We start from the raw sequence: 16562 nt of genomic DNA, 5'->3' as shown, positions 1-16562 counted from the left end.
TTGGTTGTGTGCTTGTCACTGTCACCTTCCACTGTAGCCAGTTCTGCCTGTGACCTGTCTGGGCACACTTGGCGAGCGACCCGCGGGAGTTCCTTGCCATGCAGAAGTGGTGGTAGGGAAGGGTTTTGTGGAACTTTAGAGGGATTCAGCAACTTTCTAGATGTGTTCCTGGTGGATTTGTAGAGGCATCAAGCTATGTGCAGAGTTATTAGTAACTTACCATTTTTGGAATATCTCCTTTAGTTTCTCAAGAATTCAGTGATGCTTGGTCCTGCAACCTCAGAGTAAGGTGGACCGTTTCATAGAAGTGTTGTGATTCATTGAGTCTGCAAGATCTTTAATTGCTTTTTAAAATTGTGGCTTGTTAATTAAACTGTACAATAAGGATTTTCCTATAGAAGTTATTGTGGCCTCTCTGGCTGATTTGCATTTTTATCAGTTATTAGGTTAAGGACATTGATCAAATTTGCACATGACACAAGTCTGGGAATGAGAGCTACTATTGTTAGCTGTCAAACAGAAGATTTATAAATGTCTGTGCAGATTGAAATCAGGGGCCAGTGCTAACTTAATAAAATTTAAAATTAAAAAGAACTATAGAAAGATAGCTTAGAGTGATGTAGGCTAACAGGACCCCGGGGTGAATAGAAATGGGGGTTTCTGTCAACACTCAGGCCAGTGGCTTGAGCGACCTGCCTCTGAATGCATCTTCTTCCAAAGGCAGGATCCCAGGAACACAACCCCATCTTTCCCAGGTATCCCAGGTGGCCCTGGCAGACCCTCAGTCGCTTCTGGTGTTCACACTCCTGCAAATACTTAGCTCCACCAAGTGTATGTGAAACCAAGTTTAAAAGATTTCAGAAGAGACCCTCTTCCAGAGGCCATGGCTGGGAAACAGTGCACACTATGACAAGCCATAGCCATACAGAAGAGAAGAAATGCACAATTCTTGACATTTAAGCCATGCAGCTGGGTACTATCCCTCTGCCAAAGTACATTCCCTGATTGCCAAAGGTATGGAAGCCCTGATGATGAACAAATAAATGCTCTAAAGTTCAGCAGTCTTCTAAGCATGTGCTATTATACATATTTCTGAGCTTATCCCTGGCTGACCACATTCCAAGAAAGACCTCTTTGTCATTGCAGAGCAAACTACAGGAGTCTACTTAAGTCTCAACAAACACACAAGTATACCCACTGGATGTGTGGTGTGTCTGGTCGTCTTTGTGGCCCTATGTGCCATAGTGTGACCAGCCTTCATCGAGACACCTGAAGTCATCTGGGCCACAGCAGAGCATTCCTCACCCAGCCGGGCAGCAAAGCCTGCCGGCCTCTGACCCAGGCTTCTTGTCCCGGAGCAGAGAAGCTAGTGGGCCAGGAAGGAAGTGTGCAGACACTGCTTGCCTCCCACCCCGGAGCCATTCTCCCCTCTGTCTGGCTAGCAGATCCCTTAGTTTTCCAGGTGTCAGGATCAATGTGTTCATCACAGGGGCCCTGCCAATTGTCTGGTTCCATTCCCCTTTGCTGTGGGTGCCAGGGTGGGTGGTGGGCATGTGACCCTGCTCCTGCCAATGAGATTTGAGGGCATGTCTGCTGGGAGCTTTGGGAAAGGTTTCTGTTGCCAGTAGAAGGAGCTATGTGAGGAGTGAGTATCCCACCTGTCTTTGGACATGTAATGTTAGACGGTAATGCCCGGAGCTTAGCAGCCACTCTGTGACCATGAGGGGAAAGGTGAAGATGGAAGCCAAGATGCTGAGGCTGGCGGTGCAGACGGATGGAATGACCCAGGTCCTGGGGATGCTGCTGAGCTGCTGAACCAACCCTGAGCCTCCTACTTCTTGACGTTTTATGAAGTGAAGTGATAAACCCATTTGTTTTAAGCTGCTTTTACATGGGTGTTGTGTTGTTTGGCTACAGTGTGGGGTGGCAGGCACCGTGGGGCCACTGTCCCTTCTGGCGAGGACTAGAGGAGGAGGCACTTTCTAGCAAGGCTGGAAGGTGCATCTGGAGCGTGTAAGGGGTGGAGAGTTCCCAGGCAGAGAGCCCTACTCACAGAGTAGCTGCCAGGAGTGGTGTTTGGGGGACTCAAGTCAAGAGGGTGAGAAATTGGGCTGGCCTTCACAGGGGATTAAATGGCCCCTCAGGGACCCGAGTCACCCTAGGGGGCATCATGCTCTTGGGGACATGGGCAAGGATGGGTCACAGCATAGCCTCAGCCATATCCCCACACCACAGGGAGTTTTATAGGGAAAGGGACTAGTTCTCAGGATTAGAAAGGAATTAGGGAAGCGAAGGGAAGAAAACACCCTCAGACGCCCTCTTGGCAGGCAGGGCTGGTTGCCAAGCATAGGGGCTGGTAGCTGTGCAGAGCCCCCCCAGCCTAGAGCCCCAGCACCGCCTAGTCTTCTGCCGGCTCCAGCCAGTGTCTCCTTAGCCCTCACGAGGACAGGCATGGAGGGAGCCATGCTCCCAGAGGATGCTCTGGTGGGCCAGCTGCGAAGCGGGGCCAGCCACCCCCTAACGCGATGGTCGGGGCTGGTTGGCTGAACAGGCTCCAGAAGTTCGCTGGACTCCCTCTGCATGACCACTGGGGTGCAGTTGGCACCGTCCTTCCATGGGGGGTTCTCTCTGGGAGAGGTCTCCTCGGCACCTCCCCTTCCTGGCTCACATGGATGGTGCCTTTGGCATGGTCTGTCCAAAAACAGTGGTTTTGAATGGACGATAAAAAAAACTAGAAATAGAAAAAGGAATGGAGGAAGCCACATTGATAAATGGAAGTGAATTCTGGATGGGAAAGTGCCTTGAAAGTGTATCCTAAGAGCACAACCAAGGGGGTTGGGAATGTTTACTCTGGGTTTAGAGGCAGCACGACAGGTATTTTCAAATGTTTGCGGGATTTCCATGCAGAAGAAGAAAGGACGAGAATGGACATTATTCTGTGTCCGGGGTTTCGTGTCCTGCACACCCTTCTCATCCTCAGGGAGCTGCTCTTATCTTCAGTTTTTTCTAAAACTTTAATCTGAGGGGAGTTCGCTTGCCCAGAGCCACAGCCTGTCGCAGGAGGACCGGCGCTCTGTTGTGCTCAGTTGCTTCCTTGCAATTAGGCCTGTTCCGATTGGCTTTGGGGAGCAAACTAAGGTCATTATGTGGATGCTAAAGGGACGTGAAGTTTAAGTTCAATGTGAAGCACAGTCTTAATAAAGTCATTTGAAGTTAGAATGCATTGCCTTTGGGCAGAGTTCCTTCCCCGGGAGATGCCGGATCAGTGCCTGGACAGCCACTTGGTGGGGGTGTTGTAGAAGGGACCAGCCGCGAGCAGGCAGGGAGTCCTAAGATGACCCAAAACCATGATGAATTTCCCAGTCTTAGCCTGAATGCTTTCAGCAGAGCCCCGTGGTCTGTGAAGCGTTGAGACAGCCTTTGGCAGTAAAGGTGTTTCACACAACTCCATCATCCCCCGAAACATGAGGAGGCTATGGCAGTTTTTTCCTCTGGTTTTGCAAAACAACATAGTCAAAATATTGGGGAAAGTGATGAATGAAGATAGACTGTGTCAGAACTCCAGCTGTGAGGTGTGAATGCTTGGAGGAGGACGTCGGCGTCTATAAAATCCCAGAGGGCTTGGCTGGTGCTGACACAGTTGTGCTTACCCAGCACGGATTTGAACCAGGGGGCTGTTCTTGAAGCCCCTGGTAGGAATGTCGCTGGCGGTGGTGCCTCATCCTCTTTGAGGTGATGCTGCCCCACCCGTGACCTAGTCCTTATGAGGACCAAAAGTCCCCCCAGCTGATGGGACCAGGGTTGGGCTCTGGGCCAAAAGCAGGCTGCAGGCTGGCCAGCGGGATGACCGGCAGAAAGAGATGAGAGGAGCTACTTAGAGTCCACGTGGAGAATTGGGGACACAGAAGTAGAAGTTAAGGTCATGAGGTTGAGGCCAGAGAAACTGCGACGGCCATGAGAGAGACAAGAGGGTAACGGGCTCCGCTCTGAGCTCAGGGAGGCCGCCGTCCTGCGGGGTGAGCCCTGCCAGGGGCTCGCCTGCCCAGGGCCCTGGCACCTGAGTCCAGCAGGAGCAGAGCTGGCAGAGCTGTTGCTGAACCTTTGAGCGTCCCAGCCTGTCTCCTTATCTGATTAGGTTACATCATGTTCCTTGAAGAACTCCATTTATGAAATAGGTAATTTTACGATGAATGGAATACCACTTGTCACAGCAGGTATTAAACACAAGGAACTTATTGTCCCCAAAGATAGTGTATGCCATATATTAAATGGAAAAACGTACATTTATGTGAATGCAAGTGTATCTGCACCTAAATAACACAATAAAGTTTCTGTGCTCAAACAGAAGACTTTACTTATCTGGGAATCCTTTTAGGCAGAGCACTCTATTCCTCTGGAATGAGGTGCTTCTGTAATAATGACACATTATGATTATATTGCAGTTGGCGCACTTGTGACTCAATGGACTGGTGCAAATTGAACATGAACAAAAAGATCATATAACTTTTATAGGTGAGGGAAATTAGATGTCTTATTTTTCTAATTTAATATTACGGTGTGAACATTATCCAGGAAGGATTGATAAAACAATACCTCATTGATCACTAGGTTTAATTCAAGGCTAGAAAGGAAGAATCAAGTTAGTTTTCTTCTCTGTGATATTATAGGATGAAAAATTGGGCAGCAACATCATTTTTTATAAGAACTAATCCAAATGCTGAAATAATTTCACAAACCTCCACATATATCCCAAACTTGGTGGATACCTTCAAGTAGCAAGTTCTGATAGGGTTTGCTGTAAACAGAGCTTGGCGGTGTTTTTCATGTGGACAGTGAGATTTAAAGGAGAGACAGTGTAATGTGATCCATTAGGCGAAATCCCGGTAAAGCCCAGCTAGCAGGCAGCAGAATTCTAAGACAGGTAAAGCTTCCACCTTGTGGGCATCTTCCCTTTTTGCTCCCTATGCCTTGTCCCAGGCACTTACCATTTATCATGTGGTCTTTTTTTCACATGTCCACTAATCTTGGATTTAAGTGTTAGATTATATGTCGCTATTTTCAAGAGCCTTTGCATTTTGTTAAGGACCTCCTTAACTTGGTCTGAAAGAGATGAATTTGTCCTGGAGAAATGTCAGACTCCTTGCTGCCCCCTGGCCCTTGTCCCAGCCCAACCCACCCTACTGGCATATCTGTGAGAGCTCAGAAAGGCAAACTGTCACCCTAAGTTTTTCTCAACCTGCAAATGTCAACTTTATGAGTGGAAATTTACAGTCCAGAAACTTGGATGGTAAGGACAGCTCTCATGTCCTGTCTACCATGTTGTGGGTCTTTTATATACATTATTTTAAATTCTCATATTAACTTTGCAGTGTAGATATGTTATTTCTCAGTTGCGTAAACTGAGGCAGTTAGAGAGTGATTCATTTGCCAAGACTCATACCCTAATTAGTACGTAGTGGAGCTGGTATTTGAACACAGGCCTGCCTGATACTAAATCCTGTGTGTTTTCCTTGATTCTGTGACCTGGCTGGGGTATGAAGAAGGCTGTATTGCTGTGTAATCGATTCCTCTGCTCAGCTCAGATATTAGCAACATTTGAATGACTCCAAACCTTGGGTTCTGTGCCTCTGAATCAGAATAACTCTTTGGGGCGGCAGAGGGTGGCCCTTGAGTTAGTGGCATACACACGCCCAAGATAAGGAAAAAGCAGCTGATTTTCCAGAATTCTTCTTCCCACATAGAAATAGGTAGATGAATGGTATCTTTTAAGCAGTATTGAATCACCAACTGCCTTATGTGTCTACTTCGCCTGAAGGTAAGTTAGTGTAAACATATAACTATGTTTGAAAATAAGCTACTTTTGAAGTATAGGTGGTCCCTGGGTTACGGACGAGATATGTTCCTTAGAATGTCTTTGGGTCAGATTTGCATGTAACTCAGATCCCTGATGAACAGCATATGTATGATAATAAAAACCACAATACTATATAGTAGCTCATATGTGGTAATAATAATACAGTGTAATACTGTAATAATAAGTTACAGAAACTATTGTGCTCTTTTTTTAATTCAAACGAATAGAACATAAAAATAAACTCATATAAAACATTAGATAGGAGATAAGGGAAATTGCAAAAAAGAATATTAAAGTTAACACCCATCTAATGCTGCATCAATGTCTTGCATACCAGAAACGGGAAGGTGATGATGGAGACGGTGCTGGAGAGGACGGAGCGGGTGCCGGAGAGTCAGGGTCTGGTTCTGTCGCTGGAGGAGGGAGCTCACCGCTAAAGTCAGTTTCTTGAAAAAGATACCTAGGGTTGCTTGCACAGCCTTTTTCTTTTTTTCATCATAAATGGTCTTGTAGCTGCTGATGTTCTTACCAACTGCACGGTTAACCTTTGTGAACTGCTCAATGTTACGATCTAGCTCCTCAAGCTTAGCAAATCCTGCTTCAATGAGACGAAAGGCTTCAGCTCATTCTTTTGTCCTAAACTCTTGGCTCTGGATCTTTTGATTCTTCGTGTTCTTCTGTTTCTTTCCTTCTTTCATTTTTTGGAGATAGAGTCGCTCTACATCATTGTAGCTCACTGCAACCTCAAACTCCTGAGCTCAAGTGATCCTCCTGCCTCAGCCTCCTGAGTAGCTGGGACTACAGGCACGTGCCACTACCCCCAGCAGATTTTTCCTTTTTTTTTTTTTTTGTAGAGATGGTGGGGGTTTGGGGGGTTTGGGGGGTTGGTGGTGTGGTGTGGGGGAGGGTCTCACTCTTGCTCAGGCTGGTCTCAAATTCCTGAGCTCAAGCAATCCTCCCGCCTCGGCCTCCCAGAGTGCTAGGATTACAGGTGTGAGCCACCATGCCCAGCCTTTTATTATGTCTTTAGAATTAAAGGGAAAGACAGAAACACACACTTTGGTGTGATTTAGGTCAGTAGCTTAAAGGACCAAAAATGTTAGAAAGAGCCAGATGGGAGGCAGACAGGGAAGGGCCATCGGATTCAGCGTGGGGAGCAGCCCTGGGCAGAGCCCCGGTTCCTCCCTGGGCCTGTCCATGCCCCGCCCGGCTGGTCAACGCTCCAGCTCTCCTTCCTGCTGCCTGCTTCCCTCATCGTTCCTCCGGCTGTCTCTGAAAGTTTAACACTAACTTTCAGAACTGGTTATGCCCAACACTAAATTCTGATGGCAAGATAAAAGCCAACACTTTCTCTTTAGCTTCTGTATTGTCTCAAAGAGGACATACTGGGTAGAAGAGCAGGAAACGTGCCCAAACAGCACCAAGTGGAAACTTCAGGTCATTGACTCTACACAGCCCTCAGCCCCTTGTCTGAAATATTTCTTTTGTGGTTTTGAAGCCCCTGCAGAAATGTGTCCAGGGACTGGACAATTCACCCTCAATTCTTAAGGCAGCCCATCTTACCTTGGGAAACCCCTATTAGAAATGTCTTCCTTATTCCTGGTTGAAACCAGCCCCTCTGGCACTTCACACCCACTGAACCTAATTTTACCCTCTGGGGACCACCCTGTACAAATCGAATGCTTTCTCCATGGCTAGCACTTGGAATATTTGAAGGACTCGCTCCTGTCCTCACTGAATCTTCTATTCTCATGGTTCTTTATATAACTCAACCCTCCCCAAGCTGGTCACTGTCCTAAACAGAAGCCAGGTTGTAATCATCTCTCTAAAGTGCGGTTCCTGGAGCCAGACTCAGTCCCAGCTCTGGCCCAGCCAGCGCAGAGGGGAACAGACCAGCCCCTTCCTCACTGTTGAGCTCGTCTTCAAATGAGGCTGGGACATCACACTCTCAACTCACACGGACTTTCCACTTATGTTTTTGACAAGCCGTCTATCCCACAGAATATGCTTGTGTACACCACATAAGGCAAGTTATTTTTTGACCCAGGTGGGTTTTACGTTTTTGAAGCAAGCGAAGAACCTTAAATATATTCATTTTTAAGTTTTATCATGTCAGATGTGCCCCACTGCTATGTTTTTTAAGGGATTTTTGGATGCAAATTTAATTATTCAATCATTTGGTTATTCCTGCACACTTCTTGCCATACACCACTTTAATAACCACGTGATTAGTGTTCTCATATACGTTGTTTGAGAGAAACAGCCACAGACTTTGAGGGAGACAGGGCTGTGATCAGATCCCTGAGACCTCCCAGCACGCGAACCCCATCTGCTCTGTGCTGCTGGTCAGCACTCTTAGGAGATTGTTCATTTGATTTATAGTCGACTCCATCAATGATGCTCTCCTACGGCTCGTGTTTCTCCGTCTTGACTCTAACTAAGGACATGCAGGTGACTGAATAACCAGAACGTCAGATCCACATGGGTAGGACTCCGCCGCCGTATCCCAGCTCAGAGAACAGTCCACGCTTGGAGACTGGATTTAGCATAGTTCATGGATGTGGCCATCTCTCTGTGCATTAAAAAAAAACCCTAGCTGGAATACGTCTTGCTCTCTGTTCTATTTTTAAAAAACTTTCTTTTGCTTTGTATGACCATAGCATACTAGCTTCCTAAGTGAAGGAGTCTAAATTTGGAATTTTTAATGAAAAATTTTCTCTTAGCATAATGACTAATTGAGAGGACATTTCCCTCCACTAACAATTTTTCATTTATCATATGTCTATTAAAACATGTATTTTGTGGTGGTAGGTTCCAAAAACTGAACTATGAATTTCAGATTTACCATGTTTCTGCTTTTATTTACAATTTGGAATTTCTTTCCCACTGACTAGTTTTTTCCCCTTCAATGGTTGGCTGAGCTGACTGCCCTCCTCCACCCTCCACCTTCCAACTTCATCTTTTCTTTAACTGTCCTGTGTCTCTCTTGCATCTTGGGCCCTTGGGTCATGGCATCCTGTGTGCTCCTTCTGTCTTTGGTGGGATCTTAGGCCTTTTCCTTCCACATTTAAAATTTCCCGAATACAATTTTTGATTGCAAAATTCATGCTCTAACGGATCCTCTTATCGTTTGGTTTCATTCACATTTAACTAGGCGTCATCCTATTTTTTTATGTTTTATTTTGTAGCCTATCTGCTGATGCAGCATCACTTTTGTTTCCAGTAAATGAAAGGAAAACATTTCCACCCACTTAGTACTTAGGCAAAAAGATGAAGAGAAGCTTGAGTACTCAGCAGTTCTCTGAGATAAGTGCATGATAGATTTACATTTTATTCAGCCTCATGGTTTGGCTCACATGTAGATATTTTGTATCTTCAGTTGTTTGGTGATTATTTCTTTAGGTTGGTTTCACACGATGACATTTAAGACATGAATTTTGGTCCCATGTAAGGGGAGTTTCCACTAAAACAAACAGTTCTTATTTTTTGGGGGGGAGGTGGCGCACAAGTATTTCTTTGCTATAGAACACATTTAGACTACCACAAGAAACTTAAAAAGTGTAAAAACGGTGTCATCATTGAGTCCTAAGCCTATATTCATGTGAAATTTTCCATTTGCAGAAAAAAACTCTCTTTGATTGTACACTGGACTGTGGGATAGTGAGGAGATAGGTAGGTATGAGCTAGCCCTAGATATTTTTTCTCTATGTCCTTTATCTTAACAAAAATCCTCTCCTGCAGACAATTTGAGATCTTTATCAACAACTCTTTTTCTTACACTTCGTAGAAATTGCTGTATTTTTCATTGCTACAGTTTCAAAGAGAGCATTTCCAGTCTTTTTCATCCTCTTTGAATCATTCACATCTAAATGTCGTTTCAATGCAGAGCTACTTCTATCAGTTTTAACACTGATGTGTTCACATTCAGCCTGTAAAATCCTTGACCTCGAGTAGGAGTTTTCAGTCACTAAACAACAGGGGCCAAATAACTTAATTTGTTTTGCTTGTTTCCTCTTGCATTTGGCCTACTGTTAAAAACGTTTGTAATGTCAGGTGACATTGTGCAAGACATATCATTTCTCACCTTCTCACATTCAAAATATGAAATGAAGCTATTACTATTTGATTTCTCCCTTCTTTTTCATGGATTAGTGAAAGAATTCTGAAAAGCAGGCTTCTCATAGGAACCATGTTATAACCATTATAATTATAATGTATTTTAATTAAGAAATCTGTTATAATGATTGATAGATTTGGTAATTATAATGCAAATCCAATATGTTCAGTGCCCTCCTAAAATCTATTACATATCCCAAGTGTCAGGGCTACAGTGATGTGAACATAATGGAAGTTTCATTCTCCCGTGGATCAAGCCTTCAGCAGCCTCTAGTCTCTTCCACTGCCATTTGGTCAAGAATAACAGGCTGGTCTTCAGACTGGTGGGTCGATTTGTACATGTGACGTTATGAGATAATCAAGCTGTATTTTTATAATTATCTTTTAAGATTGATCTTAATTTGAAAGAACATTGGATTATATTTATTTCCTTGATCTGACAGCCATTGTTTTTCCAAAATTAAGCACACACATACGCACAGCATTTTTTTTTTTAAACTCTAATCCTGTGGCAGATTATGCACAGGTATTCTAAAAAGAACAATGGTAAAATTTTTGATGAATTAATGAATAGTAGATGCAAAGTGCACAATCTGAATAGACCTCCATAGTTGGAAATACTAGTCAAAACTATGGCTGGTGCTTTATTTAAACTTTGTTGATCAGATATTTTGTAAAATAGTAAAACATGTTGAGAAAGGGGAGAAAGTGGTACATAATTAATGAATAGATACGATTTATCTGCTATTGAAAAAAAGCATGGCAGAATATTTTATTATAATTAGCCCAACAAAAGAGGAAGATAGAGTGATTTCTGGTTATTTTATTAGCCATAGCCCTACAGAAATATAGCTTTCCTGTGACATGTTTTTATATCAGCACTGTATGATATAGAAACATAATGATTAAATATTACTTCTCTATTTGAGAAAAAATAGATGTGACAAAGCAAAATATGACTTTTAGTATTTGCTATCACCTTAATAGTTTGCTTATTTGAATATTTTTAGAAATAAATCAGCTCCCTAAATGAATTGTTAAACGATCAAATCCATCAATAATTGACTAGCTGCAAAATTTGCAGCTTTGTGAGACCAAGGAGTTATGTTTACAGAGCTCAGCTCTCTTTTAACTGATTAAACCTGTTAATTGAACAAACACATTCATTCGGTAGACATTTATTGCGCATCCATTATATATTAGATTTAGAAGAGATAGTTTGACATAAGGATAATATTCTAATTTGCTGCTGCTGGAAGTGTTTAGCTTCAGTGTATATATTCAGTTATACACTGGTAAAAGTGAAAGTTTTTTATAACCTGAAGTAATCATTCATTTGATTTTTATAACTATGATTTTAATTTGTCCAACTCTTAATTTTGTTATTGGGCACTTAATTGTTTATTTCTTTTTGAAAACTTAACTACTGATTTCCACTTGATAGTCTTGTTGTTTGACAGTATCTAAGATAAAAGCCTATTTATAATTTTTGCTCTTTCAGAGCCTGTTATTGGTGACATTTTGCTCCTTTAATATTAATTCACATTAATTAAATTATTATTTAATAAAGGGGATCTAACCTCAGGACTTTAATTAGTAGACAATTATTCTTGAGAGAGTTGCTACTGTCATGGATCAAAGAAGATGAACATGAAAATAAGATCCTAAGACATTTTGGTTAGTTGATAATTTGATAATTTCCTTTAGTTCACCTTAGTTATCCTTTAAACAAAGCCAGCTACAAACACAGTATTCTTAGGTTAATAAAAATAGGCCCTTTCATATAGTTAAAAAAAGTCAGCTGATCTTTAAAAAGTTTAATTTTAATAATTCCAGGTTCAGAGAATTTCAAAGTATTCTTCAGTCTGAAGAATAAACTTAGAGGTAGAAAGAAAGGAAATTGTGTAGCAAGATGAATTGTCGCCCATCACCCTTCAAGGTCTAATTCTTCTTACTGAATTTTCTTCTTTTGGCCTGGTGACATATTCAATGAAGGATCATGATTTTATACAATTAATTCCATGACTATAAGTACAGAAAAAAAGAGAGGTTATTCAAACTCGGGAGACTTCTGAGTTCTAGTAAAATCATTAAGAAGGAACTAATGTGATAATAAAATGAAAAGCAATTCAAAACTTATCAGCCTAATAAAGAATATTACCAAATATCTTACGTAATAAAAATCTTTGAAAATGAAACAAAAGGGAAAAAAACCCCACCAGCTCAGATTAACGATCTGTTATGATGGAGTTGGCCTCATTAAATCAGCCATGATATCTTAAAGGGGCTATTTAATTACTGAGTGTTCTGCAATCAAGTTCAAGGGAGAGTTATAGGGGGAATTTTAAGTGTATAGACATCAACACCACACACAAAGTTCAGCCAAACATCGTCTGTCGTTTGGTATACACCTGTCTCTTCTGTGATCCAGTTAAAAGCAATTCTTTCCTAGGCAAGAGAGTAAGTTACACACACATTGCACTGAAATCACACCTTTCTGCCAAGAGGCACAAAGTATTTCATCTGGATGAAGAGAGTTGGATTAAGAAATGCTTTGTGGCAGATGGCAATGTGTGCAGGTCTCTCACCTCCCATGTTTACAGCGCTGAGGGGAAGAGAGGATTAGGTGTTTGAGACCGGGTCTCTAATTCCTTACTGCAGACGAAAGGCTGCCTGCCTTTACCTGACTGGTGTCGTTCCAGCTGGTTTCCACCCAGGATTACAGAACGTACAACACTTCAGTTTCACAGCCACCAGGAATCGGAAGGCAAACCATGGAGCAAAAGTCAAGTTGTCAGAATCCAGAAATGCCAGGTGCTCTCCCCTGCTCTGCCTGCCTGTGCTCACCTTAATAGCCCCTCCAAATTCCTCTTCAGCACGCTTCTTTTCCTGTTCTTGTTTCCTTCTTCCACATCTCTTTTCTCAAGGCTCTCCTTCTCCCCCCACCACCTACCCTTAAGCTACTTCTGGATGCCCAGGAGAGTCTTAGAAATCCCACTAACTTCTGTTTTGGATTCCCCTTTCCACAAAAACAATGTTTATACGAGGTGATATTTCCCATAATAATTTCTAATAATTATAAAATTGTAATAGACTTTAGGAGAATTTGATCCAACTCCCTCATGTGAAGTGGTTACTGAGAAAGTGGTGCGTCCCAGGTCATGCAAAAGGGGCTGAAGTGGAATGGGGACGCTGGTGTCCTTGGCTCCTGCTTAATGCCTCCCAAGGTAACTCACTACGCTGGTAGTAGCCAATGCCGGTGCACTGCCAGGTCTAGAAAATGTTTGCCAGAGGCACATACAGCCGTAGGATGAATAAATATGGTGCATCTTCTTGGAGCATCAACTCAGGTAGGACTGTCGTTGGAAAACAGGTAAGTGTACTGGGCTGGCCATGAAGTCACCTCTGAGCTCCGGCCCTCCCCTTCCGTGTTCAGCTTCGCGTGGCTGGAGCTGAGACTGCAAACACCTTTCTTCTTTGCCGGGGGCTCCCTTGTAGCTTCTGCCAAGAGGGGGCGCGAGGCTGATGATGACCGCAAGGCTGGAGGAAGGAGGCGGAAGGAACCTGCTTCTCGCTGTCTGTTTCCGGTTCCTGACCGACCCCAAAGCCCAACGACAGTTCTTCATGTTGCTGCAAAGAACAGACGTTTCAGCAGCAGGGGACGCTTCCGTGTGTTTTTCCACATACCTAGAACCAGCCTCACTGGTCCCCTCGGAAACACCATATGGGCCATTTATGTCCCCTCCTCAGAAACCTCTGTCCCAGCCCCCTAGGGCCCCTCCTTTCTGCCTCCAGCGTTTAATAATCCCAACCTCTTCCCTTTGTTCCCAGCCCTAATGCGTTAGTTGCTTTCTGCATTGCTGTCTCTGAGAACCTGGTGTCTTCTTTCTGCATTTTTTTTAGGTCACTAACACTGGTTATCAACTTTTTCTGTTAAATTCTGTTAAAACAATGGGCGTGGTTTCTGTTTCTGAGTGATATAAGGCCTACAGGTGGTATTTACTATTATATTAAAATAATCATAAATATCTACAGAGTAGCAAACCAAATTTATTAAATTTAAAAGATAAAACAGGAGCTTCTTCAAAGGAATTTCACCTATCTTCAGTATTCCCTTCTGGATATCTTCACTCTCCTCTGTTAGGGGTACCTTAGTGGGAAAGTTTGAGAAGCATACGCTCAGTGAGTTATTCCAGAGACTAATGCCTTCATTTGAAGAGATAAGGATGGCAGTTTCGTTGGGAAGATAACTTTTAGTGGCTCTCCATAAATTTTTACCTATAAGCAAGTCAGATTGTATCTTCAGAGATTAAAAATGTGTGGGTTTAAATTATGCTATTCACATAAATCATAAAAAAAAGGCAATGGATTGGTCTCAGAACCACTGTATTCCTGGACTCGATAAAATTTGAATAGAAAGTTCCAGCTCAAGCTGAGTTGCCTACCCCATATGGACTGGGTGGTTCATGCATGAATCAGAGCCTTAACCAGCCCTTGGAGATGGCATAAGTCATAACTTTCTATTCGAGCCAGAACTAAACTAGCAGCTGTGGTTCATTCTGTTCACTGATCAGCGAAGCTTCTGTTTCACGTTGGAATACCCGCATGCATATGCTTGGCAGGCTGACTGAGTCTTGTTTGCAACTCCCAGAGATCACATAACTGTAGAGCATTATCCTTCTTGAGTAAGCTCCCAATGTTCTTCTTGAAGTAAATAAGGCAGGAGAATAGGAAGAGAGGAAACTCATTTTTGAGAATGTATCAAACATCAAGTTGTTCACAATGCAGTGTCCTATCAGGAGATACATCAGTCTTGCATTTCTAAAGTCATGACACAGTGGTAAATAGATATAAATGGGTACATAGTTTCTGTGTACTCCATAAAGAAAACCAGGGCATGGCAGTTACACTGTGGCCAAAAGCCAATAAGGTCTTCAGTAGTACTAAGGTAAGATGTGTGGACTAGGTTAGAATAAGTGATGCTGCACAGGTGAGTTTGGGTCAGGCCCATGGAGGTTATGGATATAGGTGTCACTTTCTTCTATTGTTAAATGAGTAAAATCACATTAATATGAATGACATAATAGTCTTTATGGGAAAGGAACACCCCAAAGGGAAACCTCAGCATTGTGTAGAAGCGAAGAGGACCAACCCTACACCATTGCCCAATCTATGGTCAGAAGTAGAAAGCAGAGAGAATCTGTGATGGGATAATTATCTATGTGAAAGCATCAGGTCTTTTCATACAAGCTGGCAGGTGCCTCCCTAAGACATGGAAGTGCAGAGTGTATAAGCCTGGCATGCTGGCTTCACAACATGCAGATACTCTGCTTTAGTTATAGGTATTCTTTGAACATTATGGCTCCTATCTTCCAAAAGAACTAAGCCCAGAGTTAATTCACCTGAGAAACAAAAACCTAGATATATTGATAATACAGAATAAATTCACTTTTTGAATTATAATTTTAGAAGTAAAAGCCATTTTTCCTACAGCATATTTCAAGGTACTCTAGTTCCATGAGATGCTCCTGAGTAGTTCTACAGTGAAGAAATCTGTGGAAATTTTTACCCATCTTTTTAAAAACTTTATTAGAACACATAATTCTTTTTTTACATAGCATCTCTTAAAATCTACTGGAACCTGCATTTTGAAGATCAGTCTGGGAAATGGTCTAAGGGATTCTCACCATATAGAAACACAGATGAAGACTATATTCCCTTTTTAGGTGTAGTCTTGTGGCAAGTTTAAGTTTGTTCTTAAGTACCTCAATCTAAAAAAAATGAATGTGATGCACATAAGGACTGTTTACTATTATTTTGGTACTGTTCTTTTCAGGCACATGCTAAGATTGGATGTCCCCAGCCCCTTGAAATTAGGCATGATCTTGTGACTTGATTTGGTCAATAAAATGTGGGCATAAGTCTTTAAGATCTAGTGCACCAATTTAATTCACCACTTCTTGCCATGATGGTTCCAAATTGTGGAGTCTTTGACTGCATCCCTTAGTGAAGACAACATGGAGCTGAATCTGTTCCTTGCTTCTCACCAGCTCATACATAATGGACATGTAATTTGAGAGAAAAACAATTACCTATTTTTTCCAGCCATGGACATTTTTGGGTTGTTTCTTACTGTGGCATAATTTTTGCTACCAGGAGTAGGGTGCTAACATAGCAAAAAGTTATAATTTGTCATTGGCTCGAAGGACAAGTTGTAAGCAGTGAAGAAACTGTCACAAAGTCTGGAAAGATGACAAGTTATGCAGTAACAAAAAATTTGGTTAAACTATTATCCACAGTGACTTGTGAAGCAAATTATTTGCCTAATAAATTTGTAGCTCTAGGGACAGAGGAAGGAAAACAGAATATTAGTAATGTGTGTTGGTTTCTACTGGCTGCATTTGACAAGGCATTATTATAAGAGACAAATTCAGAAAGGAATTAGCTGTATTCCAAGTAGACATTAATGGGAAATTTGAGCTTTGCAATGTTGGATAGGATGACTGATTTTAGATTCCAAACAGTAGAAAATAAAATTGGGGGAAACTTCTGGTGATAAAAAATGTTAAAACTGTGCCTTTCAGCAAAGGGC

This window comes from Eulemur rufifrons, chromosome 17, assembly GCF_041146395.1.
Source record: "Eulemur rufifrons isolate Redbay chromosome 17, OSU_ERuf_1, whole genome shotgun sequence".
In the NCBI taxonomy this organism is placed as follows: Eukaryota; Metazoa; Chordata; class Mammalia; order Primates; family Lemuridae; genus Eulemur; species Eulemur rufifrons.
The sequence above is the reverse complement of the archived record's forward strand: the minus strand, read 5'-3'. Positions refer to the sequence as shown.